Source organism: Astatotilapia calliptera, chromosome 23, assembly GCF_964374335.1.
Source record: "Astatotilapia calliptera chromosome 23, fAstCal68.1, whole genome shotgun sequence".
Taxonomy (NCBI): Eukaryota; Metazoa; Chordata; class Actinopteri; order Cichliformes; family Cichlidae; genus Astatotilapia; species Astatotilapia calliptera.
In genome coordinates this window covers 29,907,637-29,928,256 of record NC_137443.1, presented here as the reverse complement: position 1 = coordinate 29,928,256, position 20,620 = coordinate 29,907,637, and positions in this window count along the sequence as shown.

The following is a 20,620-nucleotide window of genomic DNA, read 5'->3' as shown; positions in this document are numbered from 1 at the left end:
CCTTGTGAATGGATTACTCCTTCATTCTCTTTGACCTTCAGTGTCTCCATGTCTGCCGGTGTGAAGTCAAGCTCGGGTGACCTTTGGATTTTTACACAAGACTCCTAGCCTACTGACGTAACTCTTATCTTTTTCTGGTGCTGATAATGCCTTTCCTCCCCCCACTCGATCTTGATGTGGAAAAGTCAGTTTTCCTCATATCGCTAGATGCAGTAAGAAAGATTATGGCTCGGTGTGGGTGAGTGCACGTGCCTGTGTGTATCTGTGTGGGTCTAAGCACAATAACCTGTGCATCTGTGAAAGACGGAGAGAAACAACATGAAATTGGTTAAATTGCCACAGTATCATAATGGCTCCTATTTTTGTTCAGAGCTTTTACATCTGAATCAGAGTGTGGTAATGACCTGTCTTTGTCTTGAAAGAGAGTTTGTCTTTAAAAACCTCTGCGCACAAAAAGGAGGTGACAATAATGTGTGTACTTGCAGCTCCTATTAACCAAACCTCAGTCATTTGCTAATGCAAAATGAAGGTAAACAAAATATGAGCAGCTGTACTGTGAACTCAATAGACCAACAATAGACGATGGCAGAACAAGCATAACATTTTAGCTAAAGTCTTTAATCTGTGATTCTACAAACCCTGACCTTTGTTTGGCATGTCCACTCTTTACGCTAACACCTGCAAACTACAACAGACAAACAGGGAAAAAAAAAATCAGTCTTTTATTGCTTTTATTACCTCAAAGTGTTTCTTAACATAAGGCATTTATATGTTGCCTTAAATACAACAAATACAACTAAATACAACATTGTGCATTTTTTTAAAAAATTAAGAGTGCCATGAACTAAAACTTTACATACATTACTTAAGGATGTAAAAATGTGGTATGTTACAGTATTTCATTGTGAATTGAAGTAAATTACCATTGGCTATAACTAGCTTATTCAGTATAAGCAACCACAATTATGGAGTAGAGATGTTAACACGAAAGGTATCCAGATGAGTATTATCAGGGCCGTCCACAGGGAACCGCAGACGGTGGTAGAAGAAAAGAAAAGTTCTCTATCAAAGTTGGATTAGAAAAGTAGGAAAAGATGCACAAACCAGAGGGATGACCACAGCATTTAATAATGGAGGAATGTTCATTCAAGAACTCAGGAGAGCTTTACAAGGAGCAGATTCAGCTGATGTCAGTCCATCATGAGCCATCACGCAGAGAAGTCTTCAGGAAATGGGCTGCAACTGTTGCATTACAAATATCAATCAACTCCTGAACCAGAGACAACATCAGAAGAGTCTTACCTGAGCTGAAGAGAAAAAATAAGTGGACTGCTGCTCAGTGGTCCATAGCGCTCGTTCAGATGAAAGGACTTTTTGCATTTCATTTGGAAATCAAGGTCCCAGAGTCTGTAGAAAGAGCAGAGAGGCACAGAATCCAACCTGTTTGAAGTCCAGTGTGAATTTTCCACTGCCTGTGATGATTTGGGGTGACATGTGAGCTCACGGTGGTGGTGGTGCTGGTTGGCCCACTGTGTTTTATCAAGTCCAAAGTCTAAGCAGCCATCTGCCAGCACATTTTGGAGTTTTATGGGGATGCCAATTTCCTTTTCTAACTGCCACAGTGCCCAAACTACTACCAAATGGTTTGCTGACTATCATGATCCTGTGCTTGATTGGGTAGCTAACTTCCCTGAGGTGAATGCATTGTGAAGAGGAAGATGAGAAACACGTGACCTAATAATACAAACAAGATAAATGCTACTATCAAAGCAACCACAGCTACAGTGACCCCTCACCAGCGCCCATGTTAAAGGAGCCCCAATCAGTTATTTAGAGTAATATAAATGAAGATACTTTCCAGACGTTTGACATTCTTCCTTTTTTGATTGATGAGCTGTTGATTTTGAGCCATAATTTTACATGTAATCAACATGGAACATCTGAAAGGTTACATTTGTGAATTGAGTTACAAAATGTACTTTTTGAATGACATTCTAGTTTTTTGAGATGAAATATTAAAAAAAAACAAAAAACAAAAAAAACACAAAGTCAAGCGACAACCATTTTGCTTTACTTGAGACTTGGATGTCCTAGTTTATATAGTCTATTTGAAAAAACATAGCAAGAAAACACAGATACTTATGTAACGGAGCGGAAAGGCTGATTTTATTTCCACGTTGTTTTTGTGTTTTTAAAAGGAAGGAGACCTTCCTAAAAACGGGCAGAGCAGTGGAGCCGCCAAGGGAAACACACAATTTAAACTGTAAGATTAAAAATATAATTTATTATATTTAAATAGTTAAAAATGTAAGATAAATTAAAACAACCTTGGCCAAGGGATAACACAATAAAAAGCAATAAAACACAACGTTAAAAGTCCAGTGGCATCCGCCACGATATAAAAGTCCAAACGGTGCAGAAACCAACAGGATTGTCGCCGTCCTGTCGGCCTCTTCATTCTGATGCCAACTAGAAAAAAGGAGAGGGGGCCAGCGGCAGTCACCATTCTTAAATTCCACTGGAGGTTCGTCTTAGACGGGATGAATCGGGACCTACCCCAGATGGGCAGAGCTCCTAACTCCGCCCACCACTGTGTTGTGCTTCACACGCGTAGCCATAGACTCGCCGTCCGGGGACATAAGGCGCCATCCCGCTGCCTCTCTATCCCCTGCCGTGGGCCTCTCTCGGCGAGGAGCTACCTCCCGTCAGCACCAGCACAGACCTCTCCGCTCAGCTCCGATCACTCCCTCCAGTGCGCGGTCGTCCGCGATCTCTGGTCTCGTTCTCCTTTGCCGCACGCCTTGGCCAGCTGCCTATAGCCGGGCCTCTGTGCCGCTCTGCGCGGCCGTCGCCCACACCGGTTACCATGCCATGTCTCTCCTCCTCTCAAGCCTTCTCTCAAGCTTCTTCTCCCCCCTTGCTCTATGGTCTGCCAGGCCCTCTTATTGGCCTCTCTGGGATCTCTCGCAGGTGTGATCAGTTTACTATCAGGTAGGGGCGGAGTCTTTCCAGGACAGGTGTTCAATTTAAATAAGATAAAAACATGCAATAAAACTCATACAAACAAACCCAATATACAATATTAAAATATTAAAACAGATAAAACATTGCAAAACATGCACAATAAAACCCTAAATAACTTGTCCCGTTTCACCCCGTGACACTTATAAGTATATAAGAGATTTACGAACTAAGAGGACTCCCACATACTCTCAGAAAGTGTAACACTGCAGTTTCTTGTCCATGATGTTTTCCACTGAAGTAAAAGACCACAGGACATAATTTATTTGTTTATTAAGTTTTACAGAAACAGTTAACAGTTCGGTCATCAGCTCGCCTCCTGTAGCTATATACAACACAAAAAGTCTCAGTTATATCTTCCTTCATAAGAGAACTGAAGTGTATATATTTAAATGAGTTTTAAATGTAATGCTAAATTCCCTAATTACTTTCACCATTATAAAGTCATTTAGTTACTTTCCAAAGAAGTAACTGTATCTAATTACGAAATCTTACTAAAGTGCACAACACTGATCTAATAATATCAGGAAGCAATTTGAGAAATTGTGAGAAAGCGCACATTAGAAAGTTAACGTGAAGCCACCATGAAGCAGAAAATCATAATTAAAATAAAAATTTCAATAGACGTGCACCAAAAAGTATAATATGTGCTGAACGTACTAATTACATTAATGTGAAACTGCAGTTTATATCTAGACTTTTCAAGTTAGACATCTCTAAGAACAGATAATCCACAGAGCTGAGACTCCATGCGGGCTCATTTACAGGCCAATCAAGTTTTCTTTTGGATCTTACTGTTATGTCAAGAGGACGTTTTATGGTCCTAATATGAGACTGGGCTGACAGACACAAAAGTAGTCAAATTTAAGAAGAGAATCTGGTCTCGTTGTTATGTTAAATCAAGTTTTGTCATTACAATTTGGGCAGGGGAAGGGATAAAGCAGATCTTTCCTTAGGGTATGAACCAAAAACTGCACTGAATAACAGTTTGAATCATTTGTAGTCCTAAAATCAAGAAGTCTCGTAAGAATTAGATATCTCATAACATAACATAATTACTGATTCAATAAAGAAAATAACTATAAAGTTTGCAGGCTAGAAAGAAAAAGCCTGGTTCAGTGTTTACAGTCGCCTGGAATGAAGCTACAACTGATGCTCATTGCTACCACAGAGCATTATACCTGCTGCACTGTGTCAGTAAATAGTGTACTCTAGGTATCCATTTTCTGCAGGCTTTTTTTTACAGTACATTGGTTGGTAAAAACCTTGAAGATGCAACTACAGAGCCATCACGCTTACATTCATCCCTACATTTGCTGACAACAGCTAGTTTAATAGCTTTCCTACAGTACGCATCTCTCCTACACATTTGGCGGATGCACTTCCCTTCAGGTTTATCGTGCAGAACAATACCACATTAAAGAAGAAGTTAAACAATTACCAGCTATTTTTTAAACCACTTGGACACACAAAAAAAACAACAGAAAAAAGGATTTCGTCAATGAGGCTGTGGCAAACATTTTGTTCCAGATGAAAAGAGCTGATGGAGACGAAGAAAGAGAGCACAGTGTCTGAAAAATAGGGAAACTGCCACATGCAGATGAATGACCTGAAGACGGGAGGGCAGAATTTACACCATTGTTTGCTTTTCACACACAACACTACCAGACAGGCGATCTCTGGCCCTGTCAGAGCTCATCTGGAGCTGAATTAAAGGTTCAGGGAGGGGAAAAAAGCAGTACTGCAATAAAACAAGCTAGCTGAAAAAGGAAATGAGATCAATAAAGCTTCGAGAGAGTCAAGATCTGATGGGGCTGAAAACCATGTTGAGCTTGTTTTCACCTGCTAAGTCTCTACCATTAATCTGCAGCACAGCATTATGGATTATATTGCAGATTGATTTGCCAGTGTCTCACATTTGGTAGCACAGCACTGCTCTTTAAAGCCAAAACTGCACACGACATAAATTCTGGGAATGTGTGAATCTGCTTTTCAGCAGTCTTTCACGTGTGTTTTTGCTGTGTAAACACATTCGTAAAAAAAGAAATAATGTGTGTGAAAACAAAACGAACAAATGAGAAAGGCAACAGCGACCGCTATCTACCCTGGGGTTCCTGCACCATTTTAAAAATCACACTCATTGCTTTTCAAGGACCGTTTTAAGAATAATTTCAAAAAATGCATTATATATTTGGCCTTCATAAGCAAGTCTTAACCACTCATTGGATAAACTGGCATTAATAGAGCGATGGTGAAGATGTGCAAACCAATAACTAACTGTCATACAGTCTATGCTTACAGCACAGGCTTAAATGTTCTCAACTGTTTTCAATTGTACTTGAGTGTGATTAAATTGTTGGCAGACAGATAAAACCAAGACTGAAACATATATTTGGTAAATATTTGTTATTGTTGGTTTATTTCTTATCTATCTGCATCAAGTATGGTGTAGGTCAAGTTTTTTTTTTTTTTCATGACTGGCAGCATGGGTCTGCAGCAGTATTTTGACCAAAAGAAGCAGGGACACATCACCATGGCAACCAAGAAGCTACAAGAACTAGCTATTGTATTTTAACACAAAACCTTGATTTTTTTCTAAGCAGAACCAAGACGTTTTTAACGCCTAAACCAGGGGTCGGCAACCTGCAGCTATGTAGCCGGATGCGGCTCTTTTGTCCTTATACTGCGGCTCCGGGTGGTTTGGGAAAATAAATTAGAAGTATTTAGTTGAAGTGTATTTTATTTGTGTTTAGTTCTAAATTGGAAGATTATTGTGATATTGAAATATAAGATTAAAATTAAAATTATATTTTATTATTTTTCATTGCTCAAAATAAGCGTCACACTCGCGGAAGCCGGTGTACCCGCCGAAACGCCGTGCATTTATCGAGACTTTCAACCCCAGGTAGGCCAATTATGGATCTTCGGATCCACATTATGTCAGCAGCTGTTCTCCACTGTGAACTATGTTAAAGACAAACACTGCTCACGCCTCACAGATGACAGCTTACAGTCCTGTGTAAAGATGAAAGTGACTTCGTACAGCCCCGATTTGCAGACGCTGTGCGCAGAGGTTTAGGAGCAGCAGTCCCATTGTAAACATACCACGGCAGACCCGACGATGTTTCCATGAAACATCGTTACATTTCAGCATCTCTTTATTGACCACTTTTCACACATGGTTGCTGTACGCACACAGCCGGCTGTAGCTTTGCAGCTCACAGCCCGACAACACAACAGCAGAGAGAGCACAGACTTTAAGGCGAGGCGTGATTGCGGGTGCCGCTGAGGTGCCCAAAGGCTATATGAGGGAGGCGGCTCACAACAGTTTTTGTTTGCTACATGGATCATTTTAGTTCAGCTGGGTGTCTTTCCTTTTGTTATATTTCTTTAAGAGTTCAAAATGTGTTAATTACATAAATAAAATGTAATTTTCTCTGTAGCACTTCATGGATTTCATAAGCAACACACCTTAGTTGCTCTGTGGATTCTTTTAAAAAGCAGTTAAAAACGTTTCTGTTCAAACAAGCCTTTTGTTGATCTACGTATTTTATATTCTTTACATTATTTACATTTGATCTTTTATATTGATTGTATTGTTTATTTTAATCTTTGTGTACAGTGCTTTGTGACTGCCTGTCTGTTAAAAGCGCTTAATAAATAAACTTTACTTACTTACTTACTTTAGTTGTTCACACAAAGCATAAAGGTAAAAAAACCAACATATACAGTGTTATCTTCATTTTAGATGTCAAAAAGTATTTGCGGCTCCCAGTGTTTTCTTTTGCGTGGAAACCGGGTCCAACTGGCTCTTTGGGTGTTAAACGTTGCTGACCCCTGTTATAGCCGAACATCAGGCTCTCGTCTACCCAGTATCACAGCAAAACATGTAACCAGCACGCCGATCCAACATGTCCACGATTTGCGACTCTAAATTGTGAAATGGACATGCATGCAGAACTTGCAGTAAGCTACAGTAACGGCAAAGGGAGATATTTTAATCCAAAATTAAAGCATTTGGTAGATCATAAGGAAATTAATTTTGAGGGGTGAAAAAGTCAAAAAAGCTATATGTCATTATGGTTCTCTATACGCTATTGTGGATGAATGGATGGATGCTTTTAATGTTCCCTATCTTTTGCTTCTCGCATTTTAAAGATAGAAATGTCCCTGAAATCACACCTTGACTTCACAGCTTCCTCACAGAAATTACACCTGTCTTTGTTTGCTGCTTAGTGTTTCCAAATGACATATTACATGTTTTATAATAACAGTAATAACAACACACACATCTTCTAATTGGATCAGTAGCTCTAGGCCTGGTAACAGCTTTTGCCCTTATAATGCCTCAGTTTTTCCTTTCTCTTTGAAGACACACAGACATCTAACTGGCATAACTTTGGCCTAGACTGTCTCTCAGAAAACACACGTACAGACACACTGTCAATTTTCCCAATATTCCTAATACTATGCATTTTGTTATTTTCTCTCATTTTGTTGTATCTTGTCAGTCATGTTTTTCTCTGTCTGCTTCTTTGAGCCTGATAGATTATTTATAACGCTCCTTTTTTAGTCTAGACTTCACAGATGGTTCTATAAACACGATAATCAAAGCCTTTGATTCCCCCCCCCCACTTTTGCTTTTCTCTTGGGGTTTGTGATCACATCAAGAGCATGCTCTGCATTGTTACAAAGCTTTGGTATGGATCACTCAATCAAGTTCTCCTTTTGGACTTCACAATGATGCTTTAATTTCTTATTGCTCACTTGCAGTTAACATTCGTCAGCAATGCTAGTTAAACCCAGAGAAGAAACATCACATATTTAATCTCATAGCCTGATGGGTACCACAGTTAGCTATACAGCCCTATGAAAAAGAGTTTTTTGCATATTGTCACACTTACATGTTTCAGATGATCAAATAAGTTGTTAATATTAAACAAAGATGAGTAAAATGCAGTTTTAAAATTATGATTTCATTTATTAAGCGGGAAAAACAACCTGGTATTATTGATGGTACCATCATCTCTTCTGTCTATCAAATGGCTATCTGAATGGCTATCAAACCACATTTTCCACCTTGGAAAACCTTCATGTGGCTAAATGTAAAAAATTCTGTAAAGAAATGATTAAATGCAGTTTTTAAACTGCAAAATGCAGTTTAAAAACTGCATTTTGCACATATTTGGTTACCATTCTCTCATAGTATAGAAAGGCAACCCGTATTCTACCATATTTTGTCTGATAATCTGAAACATCATCATCATCAACATCTGAAAAAGAGAGAATAGTGCAAACATTTCTAAATGTGCAGCACCGTAGATACAGACAGGGGTTAAGTGAGGATGTGCATTTAAAGAAATAGTCTGCTGTGGTGACTACATTTGCTCCTGCTGCTCAAAAACATCAGGTCATTTGCAAACTAGGTATCTATTCAACTTGGAACTATGCACTATGAAAACTGTGATATGGTAAATGAAGGGCAAGATTGTGCTGAAGTTAAATACAGTTAAGGTTTGGGCTAAGTAACCTTAATAGCTGATGGCAGCTGATGTGTATTTCTGGTTAAGACTTCTTGAATGGTAAAAATGTATGTAAAAACATAGATGTTGGGTGAAGACACTGGTGAGTTACAACCCACAACATTTTCCCTGGCTATAAAAACCCCCATGCAGCACTCTCAACATTGATTTACAGCAGCCATCAATCAGCCCTCCCCAAGTTGGAGAAACTTTCACTCATGGCTGACATAAAATGATATTATTGTGGTAGGCCTGGGCTGGATTGTCCCTCTGGGACCTGGATGCAGCGGTGATTTTGGCCACCCTTACTGTCCCCTCCACTCTGAGTCGCACCCCCTAAACAGAAGTGGCAACAGGACGGGGATAAAACAGTGCACCCAGGGAGCTGCCCCCTTCGCGACCCGCTTCTCAAACCATCGATCTCACTCACGGGCCCCCGCACCGGCACATGGATCTCCCTGATTGAATTCCTCCTGCTCCTAACAGATCTGCTGGTGTAGGCTTGCTTGCTAGCAAGAGGCAAGACATTATTTAAGTGGATGAAACCTGATATGAATCATTCTGCCATGGTTTTTGCTGAATGACTACTTAGCTCACTTTTTATGAGCTAAAAATAACTCTTGTTTACGCTCACACTGACATGCCTTAAAAAAGCCAATTAGGGACGAGTATCAGAAACTTCTCTGTCTCTTCATCCACCTATGCTATGTGCTCCCTTTGTGTCTGCATATGTGTGTGTGCCTGTGCATTTGACAGGTGCCAGCAGGCCACGCGATTTATCCCGCAGTAAAACACTTGTTATGCAAAGCACTTATTAAAGCGTCAGCAGGGAGGATCGATAAACCATTCTTTACGCCAACAACTTAAGAAAACCTGGTCACGGAGAGACAGCGTGCAGTGGTTTGCTGTGATATATGGCATCAGCGGGTCAAAATTAATTTACTGATGCGAATGTGAGAAACGCCATGCCAATAAAGTGGCAGGGAGAAACTATTATGAATCAGCTTGCCTGGCTGTCTGTAACCATAAATACTAAAAACATCATTAGAGGCTTAGAAGGGAAACATCAATTCTAACGATTATTAGCACTGGAAATCTATGAGACTGAGGAAGTACAAGTGAAAAGAGCCCACGGGACTTTAATGACTACCAGCAACGAGTGTTGGTGAATAATGTTTGTGCACCAAGTACATAATTGTGTGTTTGTTTACAGAGGAAGTGAAGAGGGAAGTGATGGAGATGAAGTTCACTCCTGTAAGTGACACAGTCATCATGTACATTTGTAAGTGTGACTAAGCACTCCATGATATTGCAGCAATGCTGCATGACACCTGTTGTTGCTGCTCTGGAGTAAGCCTGAGATCATCATTCACAAATCCCCCGTCATTCCCATCAATCAGTTTCACCACTCTTGGAAGAGCTCATTGATCTGGGTCTGCAGGTAAGAGGGGCTTCCATTTTCAGGAGTGCCTAAGATCATTGTCGTTGTCTCCCAAAACAACTGACTAAATTCCCTGAACCAAATTCACACTTTTTAGCCAGCACCTTGAACTTCTCTGAGAAGTCGGAAATTAATCAAGTATAGTATTCAATCACTAAATCTAGTAAAAAAAAAGAAAGGCAAATAAATAACTACTAATTACTACTACTAATCCAAACGTAATTATGGACTATACAGTTGTTGTTTTTTTCAGCTTTTTGTAAAAAAAGAAAAAGAAAAATTTAAGGATGACAACAACAATTACAGAAACATTCAGGAAATGGTACTTATCAATACTGTGACCACCTAATACACCTTATTAGGTGGTCTAATAAATGTGTTAATGACTGTATATTGATATAGTTTTTAAACATGAAAGGTATTTGTTGATCTCATAGCTTGCCATTTTAAGTTCAACATTTGTTTTTAACCTGATGTCAAAACACCAGGGTTGCAGATGAAAAAATTAACCAACATCTCTAAACACTAGGGGTGGGGGAAAAAATCGATACTGTGTAGTATCGTGATATTTTGTTTGCTAATAATGTATCGATACAGGGACAGCAGAAATCGATATTTTGTTACAAAAAAAGTTTTTGTGGACTGGAACACGCTCTGACTTCAGAGCATGTTGATCCTTTTTCTGAGCAAGAATCCTGACATTCCTTCACTGTCCAAATGTATTTAACTTTTTTTTGGCAGCAATAAACATGACAGTTTACTTATTTTAATTTAAGACATGTTTTATTTTAATTAAGTTTAAAACTTTTTTATTTAATGTAAAATTATATTTTGTTTTAATTTACTTTCAAATTCTTCAGTTGCTGAATGGGCTGCATAGTTTTCATAAATTGCATAGTTCAGAATAGCTATAATTGTACCAGATGGTTGCATTCAGTTAAGTTGGACTAGTCTGTAATACAAACCGTTCAAGTTTGTCAACAATAAAACTGACTGAAATGAGAGAAAGACTGAGTGTGAGACTTTGATATTAGATAAAATCAATATTGATAAAGTTTACCTTTATGTACAGAATCTGAATATCGCAAAATATTTTAAAAAATTGCAATAATATCGTATCGTGCGTTAAGTATTGTGATAAGATCGTATCGTGGGATGTATGGTGATTCCCACCTCTACTAAACACCAGTACAAACAATACAAAATCATAATTACAGTCAAAGTTCCTGTGTCCTAATGGTTGACTTAGTCAATTATCCTGCACAGCTTGCATTCATTTATTTATTATAAATCTTTTACTAGTTTCTCTAATAGCTTTAAAGTTACTTTCTCTATACAGCGCTTTTCCAGCATAGAAGTTCATAGAGTACATCTGCACATATATCAAGCACACCCATATGGAAAAGATATATATAAATCTTATAAAGTTTTTACCTGTCTTGTATGAAACTTGTATGAAAAGCATACAGGAGTGAAAACACATATAAGATCCCTTGAAAAATTATATGATGAAACTTGTATGTTTTATATACTTACTAAAAAAATATATGAAAGTAATGAGAAAGTGGCCACTTTCATGAGTAAATCATGTAAGCCTTATATGATTTATATATGATTTACTCATGCAAGTGGCCACTTTCATGAGCAAATCATATATGTTTTTACTATTTCTTTTCCATATGGGCACTTACACTCTGCTCAATCCTTTGTGTAATCTTTGTCACGCTGTGCATTTAACCTTATCTAATACTATCTTGCATTTTTGTCTTCATTTGTAAGCCACCAGTATACCTTCCTGTATTTGTCATTGCTTATATACTGCCCAACCTCTTTAACATGAACAAGCACATAATAAAAGTAAAAGCCCTGGGTTGATTACAGAGATGATAACCACCTAAGTGTGACCACTTAGGGGCATTGCTGATAAGGAAAGGTAAGGGAAAAGCTTAACCTGCTTAGCAACACAGGCCCTTGATCTTCCTTATGAAAAAGTTGTTTACAACAGAATTATGGTACCCAGAAAAATCCGGAGCACTGTTAGATGATGCTGTCAGCTCAAAGGAGTCAGCCAGACCTGAACTTTTCATGGTCAGAAGCTGCCAAAAATGTTTGTTCCTTGCTGTTTTCCTGGCTTTGAAGAAAGGCTTGTGACAGGTGCAAAATGGATTCAAGCTGGAGTTCAACAAATTTTAAAAAGAATTCAGATTTTTAGCACAAGAAAAACAGAGAACAATTTCCCAGTGAAATTCTAAACTGCAGACTTCAAATATATTGTTTAAACAGTCAATATAACAAGCAAGTAAGGATAATGTTTATTAATAACTATTCTTTTCTTAATACAGCATTATTAAATTCATTATATTACAAAATATAAACTGATGTGTTAACACAGCAATTGTTTGCTTATGGACTCTTTAAATAATATGTTACCAGTGTTGGGGAGTAACGGAATACATGTACCGCCGTTACGTATTTAAAATACAAAATATGAGTAACTGTATTTCGTTACAGTTACCGTTTAAAAAGGTGGTATTTAGAATACAGTTACTTTGTTGAAATAAATTTATTACAGGACGGTACTTTCCTGTTTCATATTGTGGCGGGTCAGGACTGTTTGGGTTTTGTTTGACAGCTGTGTTCTGTTGTTCCAGGCGGCAGCGTTACGGTTGCCATGGTTACAGGGTGACTCTCTCTCTGCGTGTTTCCTGGGTGAGAGAGCACCTTTTTGTTGTTGTTGTGCTAAGCTAACAGGCAGAATGCTACAGATATAGCTCTAAAGAATGTAGCATCATAGGCAGTGTAGTCCGTGCTGCAGGGAGAATGGACTGCCACACCCGTTATGTGTCTGTAAGCGAGGGAGGGAGAAAAAGGAAAAGTACAAGCTGTCATCGAGCAGAAATGAGAGCTGGAAGCATGTAAATATAATAATAACCACTGCAGCCAAGAAGAGTGCCTGACGAGCCCAGTTTTAAGTAAGCTATTAAGACTCGACTGTACACTGTGTTCGTGTTTTCCTCCAAAAACAATAAGTTCCGTTGGAGCAGCCTTTCAACGCCTCTCTCTGTCTCTCGCAAGCAAAGTTGACCCACACAACAAAGTAAAGCTAGTTTTCGGCTACGAGCCCAACACGGAACCCACGGTATTAGCCAGAGGTCCCTTTACTACAGTTTGGAGTCGCGGACCTTCAGTAATAGTAATAAATCACACAGCAATAGTACATTCACGTAGTTGTAAAAAGCATGATAATATATTAAGTAATCCAAAGTATTCAGAATACGTTACTCTCATTGAGTAAGGTAACGGAATACGTTACAGAATACATTTTGGGGCATATATTCTGTAATCTGTAGTGGAATACATTTTAAAAGTAACCTTCCCAACACTGTATGTTACATATGTTGATGTTTGAGTCAAATCATTCTTTCAGGCCTAGTGTTCAATGTCAAGGGTAAAAAATATCTCTATGCTCGCTGCGCCCTCTCTCCCCCTGGTACACTGCGCAGAAACACCTTGCCACACAAACTCCATTTGGCCGAAGCAGTGAGTCGGCCTCCTGTCTCCTTTACGGTCGAAAAAGATATCTACTTTAATTTTTTAAATAAGTAATAAAGAAATTATAATTAGTGAAGATTGATAAAAGTTTTTGTTTCCATACCATAATCAGTTCTACTTATATGCTATAAGGACAAAAGTAGACATTACAATTACAGGAAATGAGCAGCTATGGACAACCATGCCGTGAGGTTTTTGTGCTGCTGTTAACACTTGCATACAGATGAGCACAAATTATTAGTTTGTTTATTTTTTTTAATCAAAGAAGCTCTTTTTTAATAGAGCAAGTGATTTTCAGAATCAGAAAGGGGTTTATTGCCAAATGTTGAGCAGGTTTACAACATTAGGAAATTGCTGCGGTGCTTCAGTGCAAACAGTGTCATAAATAGCACTTAAATAGTGTCATAAATAGCACTTAAATAGACATGAAAAAATAAAAGTAGGGATAAGAATTAAAAGTGCTACGTAGAAAGATATGTGCATGAGCTATACATGAGATATATACATGAGAATAAGAATTAAGAGTGCTACGTAGAAAGATATATACATGAGTGCAGGTGGTGATCAGTGCCAAACATGGAATGATGCAGTGACAGAGTGTAGGGTCATGTGTTAGTGGTGGGAACAGTCATATGGTTATTGTTCATGTGTCCAACAGCAGAGGGGAAGAAACTGTTCTTATGGCGAGAGGTTCTGGTGCGAATGGACCGGAGCCTCCTGCCTGAGGGGAGCAGGTCAAACAGACTGTGTCCAGGGTGAGAAGGGTCAGCTGAGATCCGAGCTGCACGCCGCAATGTCCTGGAGGTGTACAGGTCCTGCAGAGATGGGAGTCTGCAGCCAATCACCTTCCCAGCAGAGCGCACAACACGCTGCAGTCTCTGTTTGTCCCTGATAGTGGCTCCAGCGTACCACACGGTGATGGAGGAGGTGAGGATGGACTCGATGATTGCAGTGTAGAATTGCATCATCGTCCGTGTTGGCAGGTTGAATTTCTTCAGCTGCCTCAGGAAGTACATCCTCTGCTGGGCTTTCTTGATGACAGAGGTGATGGTGGGCTCCCACTTCAGGTCCTGGGTGATGGTGGTACCCAGGAAGCGGAATGAGTCCACAGAGGTGATGGGGGTGTCAGTCAGGATGATGGGGGGGAGTGGGGCTGTGTGCTTCATGAAGTCCACAATAATCTCCACTGTCTTCTGGGCATTCAGCACCAGGTTGTTGTGGCTGCACCAGGACACCAGACGTTCAACCTCCCTCCTGTAGGCAGACTCATCCCTGTCAGAGATGAGCCCAATAACGGTGGTGTCATCTGCAAACTTGATTAGCTTGACAGACTGGTGGGTGGAGGTGCAGCAGTTGGTGTACAGGGAGAAGAGCAGAGGAGAAAGAACACAGCCCTGAGGGGAGCCGGTGCTGATGGTCCGGGAGTCCGAGACATTCTTTCCCAGCCTCACATGCTGCTTCCTGTCCATCAGGAAGTCAGTGATCCACCGGCAGATGGGATCAGGCACATTCATCTGGGAAAGCTTGTCTCGGAGATGGTCTGGAAGGATGGTGTTGAAGGCAGAGCTGAAGTCCACAAACAGGATCCTGGCGTAGGTTCCTGGGGAGTCCAGATGCTGCAGGATGAAGTGTAGGGCCATGTTGATGGCGTCGTCTACAGACCTGTTGGCTCTATATGCAAACTGCAGGGGGTCCAGGAGGGGGGCCGTGAGGGTCCTGAGATGGGAGAGAACTAGGCGCTCAAAAGACTTCATGACCACAGATGTCAGAGCCACGGGTCTGTAGTCATTTAGTCCAGTGATCCTAGGTTTCTTGGGGACAGGGATTATGGTGGAGGACTTGAAGCAGGCAGGCACATGACATTCACCATTGCATTTTAAAAAAAAAGACTAAATGATTTCTGTTTACACACAAATAGGCTCTCTGTGTTAGCCCAGAGATTGGCAATCTGTCCTGGGAATCCTCTTTCACTCGCCCAGTGGTATCTGAGCTAGTTTTTTTCAGAAAGCACAAAAATGACCAGTGTCAATATTATTACACTACTTAAAAACTGACCTTTTCATTAATTCATACCACAAGCTACTGTGCAATGATGTGCTTTAACTTTATAAATGCTTGAAGCTTATAAAATCTTCCAATTTACACACTAAAATTCTAGGGTTTTCACTTGATAAAACATCATGCCTAAAATAAAAGAAATCAGTTTAGACTTAAGAAAAAGAATTGTTGATGCTCACAAAGCCAAAGATTGATATCTGAAGCTATCACAGCGCTTCCAAGAGTGACAAGTATCATCAAAAAATTCAAAGAGAGACACACAGTGTCTCTTTGAATTTACAGACCTTTACATAATATTCAGTGCTAGAAGTTGTATTTTCCTTTCCTACAAGGAGTAGTAGTTTTTTTCTTTTAATTCAAACCAAGCCTGGCAGAGGTAGGAAACGATTTCAAAGACTCTGGAAAGAAAACTAGTGAGAGATGTGTCTAAAGACCTCAGAACAACTGCCAGGTAGTGATGGGTCGTTCGTGAACGAAATGGCTCTTAGAGCCGACTCTTTGACGTGAACGACGCGAGCCGGCTCCTTATCGCGAGCCGTCACGTGGGTTTTTTTTCTTCTGTCTCTCAACCTCTAGCACTTTTTTTCGCTTCACGTGAGCCGTGTGCTTTACGCTGGGAAGAGGGGGGAGGGGCGGTAGTTACACTCAGCACAGGAACAAAGCCAGAGGGAGAGAAAGAGAGCCAGGGACAACAACGTCACATTAGAAAGGTATAGTAATCATCCACAACTATTTTCAGTTGCAGATGATAAAGGATTCAGAAAGTTTATTCATGCAGGTCCATATGACAGAGAATATGCATGTTCTTTTAGTTTTCATATTTTAATTTATATTTAATTGTGTTGTGGTTTGCAGTGTTTTGTGTTGTTTCACTTTAAATTTGTAAAAGGAAAAAGCTGAAAATTTAATTAATTAAAAGCTGAAATGTGAATAGTTGATTTTTGTATTATATGATTTATTTATTACATTTTATGTGGAGTGAATAAATAAAAGTATATTTACGGTGGCCCCTGGAGACAAAGCACGTACAAACTTCAAATCACGTACAAACTCTGAAGCACGTAAAAACTCAGAAGCACATAAAAACTCAAAACGTACAAAAGACAACAGAAATGTTCCAGGATGCTAGGTGCAGTGTTGAGCTTTTGTTACCTAGTGGCTACACAAGCCAGCAAGTACCAACGACCGGATTTGGTGTGTGGTAGTAACAGGTAAATGAACATTGTTTTTAAATTATTTGAATATATATGAGTGCCTGTGTATAAATACATAAACAATACACATATGCTTTCATGCTTTCAATTGTGTAATTTAAATGATCTAGTAGCTCTGCTTTGGAAGTTCAGTTCATGCTAGAAATGTGTTTTGGAGTTTGTACGTGTTTTGTCTCTAGGGGCCACCGCATATATTTATATATAAACATATATAAATAAAACCACTTTTTTTTACATTAGTAATTCCTTTTGTGCATAATTTTATATTATTGTTAATAATAAATTAATTAAAGCAACAAAACAACCTGAAGAGCCAGATCAGAGCCGGATCTCTAAAAAGAGCCAGAAATCCCATCACTACTGCCAGGACACTAGTGAGTGAAATAGTTATCATGAACTGACTTGTTGCAGCGCTGGCATCTTTAGTCCGACCAGAGATGGGCAGTAACGCGTTACTTGTAAACCGTTACTGTAATCCGATTACTTTTTTCAAGTAACGAGTAAAGTAAGGGATTACTATTGCAAAAACGGTAATTAGGTTACCGTTACTTTCCCGTAGGAACGCTGCGTTACTAAAACCGTGATTTTTTTTGCGAGAATGTCTCATGACAGTGATGTAAGCGAGTGCGATGTTCCTGACAACAGCTGTGTGCAGATCAACAATGGAAAATATATCGAGTGCAGGAGAGAGTATGAGCATGCAGCGTTTAAAGCGTGGAAGTACTGACCTTACTTTGAGTTTGATTCCATTAAAAGTGACAAAAACATTAGTGTCCGTTGTGCGTGGGAAGAAAACTTCTTGTTACACTGAAAAAAACCCTCTAAACTTCCAAGCAAACACTGAGTGCGCTACGACATAATGGGAAATTCACAGAGAAACTCGTGGATTCTTCCACTGACCGCCTGCGGCACACCTGCACCAGGGTTAACCTCCACATACCCGACTCCTGCTTTACAGGTGAAAATAGAGCAAAAGGACCGCTAGTCTTTGACTTTATTTATTTTCTGCTGTGTTTTACTTGCATCTATTTGAAAGAGTAAGTGTAAACACACACAAAAAAAAATTATGTGCTGGAATGTGCAGAAAATAGGTTTAAATATTAAACAAATTTCTTCCAGTCAGAGAATGTTGCATATAATTAAATTTTTCCTTCAGGCATAAAGTTAAAAGATTAAAACTAATAAAACAAGTTTTAAAAAGGGACCTTTCCCATTTGATTACATTTTGTATAATGGATTATGTAGAAAAAGTAGAATTGGGCTGAAAGATCTATAGCTTTATCACCTATTCAGGTTGTAAATCGTGTATTTAAAAAGTAACTAAGTAATTAATTACCTTTGAAAATAAGTAATCAGTAAAGTAACGGAATTACTTTTTTGGGGAAGTAATCAGTAATTAGTTACTGATTACTTTTTTCAAGTAATTTGACCAACACTGAGTCCGACCCGCTGTTTCACAGATGGTTGTTAAGGCAGGCGTATGGGTAGAGGCTTGATTCCACACAAATGTGGCAGTAGAAGTGAAAAACCTTAGTTCAAAGATTAAAAGGTGTAACAATATAATACATGTCTGTTTCTTTTCTTTACTCCTTTTTAATTATCTATCTAAACACAGTTTGGAGAAAGAGATGAAAAAAAGACTCAGGTGGGTGAGAGTTCTACTACTGAGTTGGTGATGGAAACACTGATACAATCAGATAAAAAGCTTGGCAGCATAAGAGCTGAATGGATTGGACATTTTGTTCTCAAATGAAATGTCTTTTCGATTTTTCATTGCTAACAAAGATGAGACGAAATTCCAAAATCTATCCACTGTTTTGTCTGCAGCACAAGTTAGCATTCCCTAATCTGTAAATCAATGTGACCTTTGAAGTTGGAAAGCACTGCATTAACATGTAACAAGAATATTCATTTTCCGGTTGGTTGTGGTGACTAAACCTTCATGCAGATGTAGTAATATGTATGCTTTAAAATGATCCTACATCTTGCATACAGAGTAGAAAAAACCATCAAAGTGTTCTCTAACACAAAGAAGAATTTTCCCTCCATTTCTGCCTCTCTCATTTCTATTTAGAAAAAAAACACCAATACATTATAACTAATTATGTTTAAAGAGCTACTCGGCCCACTGTAGAAATCAATAATCATCTCTGAAGGCATGATATTGATTCTTTTCTGCATATTTTTGGCTTAATACTGACTAATTAGTGCCTGCTAGCTCTTTATATTATATGATGAAAAATTACGTAACAGCATGAAAGGTAAGGCTCAATCCAGAAAGTCCACAATTTCCCTAGTTAAAACTTTAGAGCCGATGCAGACCGTGTCTGTCGATACTATTGAGCCAATCAAATAATAGCATAGATGAGTGATTAGTGGTTAACTGTCGAACTGAGATCAATCTGACTGAGTGATGCATAAAAAAGTCTCTGCAGGTTCATCATGAGGATGTTTACATCTGCACATACACGTATGTTAATCTTTCAGCTGTCGTGTAGTACAAATTTTTAGACTTACAGACAATAACGTGAAATCTAAGAGACAAATCCTTCAGCAAAATAAAAAGCTGTTGTTCTGACTTTATGCTTTCCTCTGTACGAATGAGTTTGTACTGTGACATTTACTTAAGTGCTGCATGAATGCAGCTCATTTAATAATTTAAATGAGCTGGTTCAAGTGTGTCTGATTCATGTTTGAATGATTCACTTGTCACTGTTCTACAAGTTCCATAACCTCACTTCTCTTTCGTCATGTGGAGATGGTGAATTCTGTCAGAGTGGGCTGCTCCCAAGCGCCTTTCTTCTCTTTTTTCATATCACTGAAACCAAATCATCATCATTTTTGTGAAGTGTTTTAGACCAACATATCCTCCCGGTAACATATGTTTAATTAAAGGTGCTGAGTTTTAGGACAGTGTTGTTACCAGTGTTGGCTAAGAATGACAGCTGTAAAGGGAGCTTTATACTCAAATTACATGTTAAGAAATTCAAAAGGGCATTTAGGTGGATAAAAGCTTCAGTCACACCAGTGTGGCTGTGAAATGCAAATGCTTTTAACTTCACAGCAGGGGAGAGTCTGAAGGAAAAGTCACTGGTGTTGATGAGTGTGTAGAGTTTCAAAAGTGAACTTTGTCTTTTATGCTCAGAAACCGTTTGATCATGCTGTTCAAACTCATCTTGGAATAGCAAAATGTACATCATCAGTACTTCTGGTAAATGCGGCCCCATGCAGTCGTGGAGGGAAACAATCTGCACTAACTCAACGCCCGAAGTGATCAACACTATGTATTTATTTTGTATATGTCATATGTCTCTGCAAAAGAGAAAATGTTTCACCGGTGACAAATGTTAATACAAGAGAGGGTCACCCACCCAACAATGAATATGTGTGCAGCTGCAAAACACTTCCTGCTGTCCATTTGCAGGACGCACAATTCCATTAGCATGTCCTCACCCCCAAGAATATTTACTTGAGGCGATTCCTATTTATTTATCTATTTGTCAGCATGTGGTCGAAAAGGTTGATGAAACAGCAAGTGGTCTACCATTTATGTGGGAATAATTATATGGAAATGGTATTCACAGGCCACTGTGTTGCTCTGGAGCAGATGCTATTGAATTGACGGCAGCGAAGTGACTGGCAGCAGCGGGAATAGATTGTCCTGAATGATTTGCGTTTCCCTCCAAGCCAGGCGTGTCACCAGTCGGCCTCGGCCTTATCTACGTGTGGTTAGCCTTCTGTACGAGCCGCTTGGAGCGCACGCTTCTCACAAGCATGCCTTGACAGGAATCGGTCAATCCAAATAGGGAGAT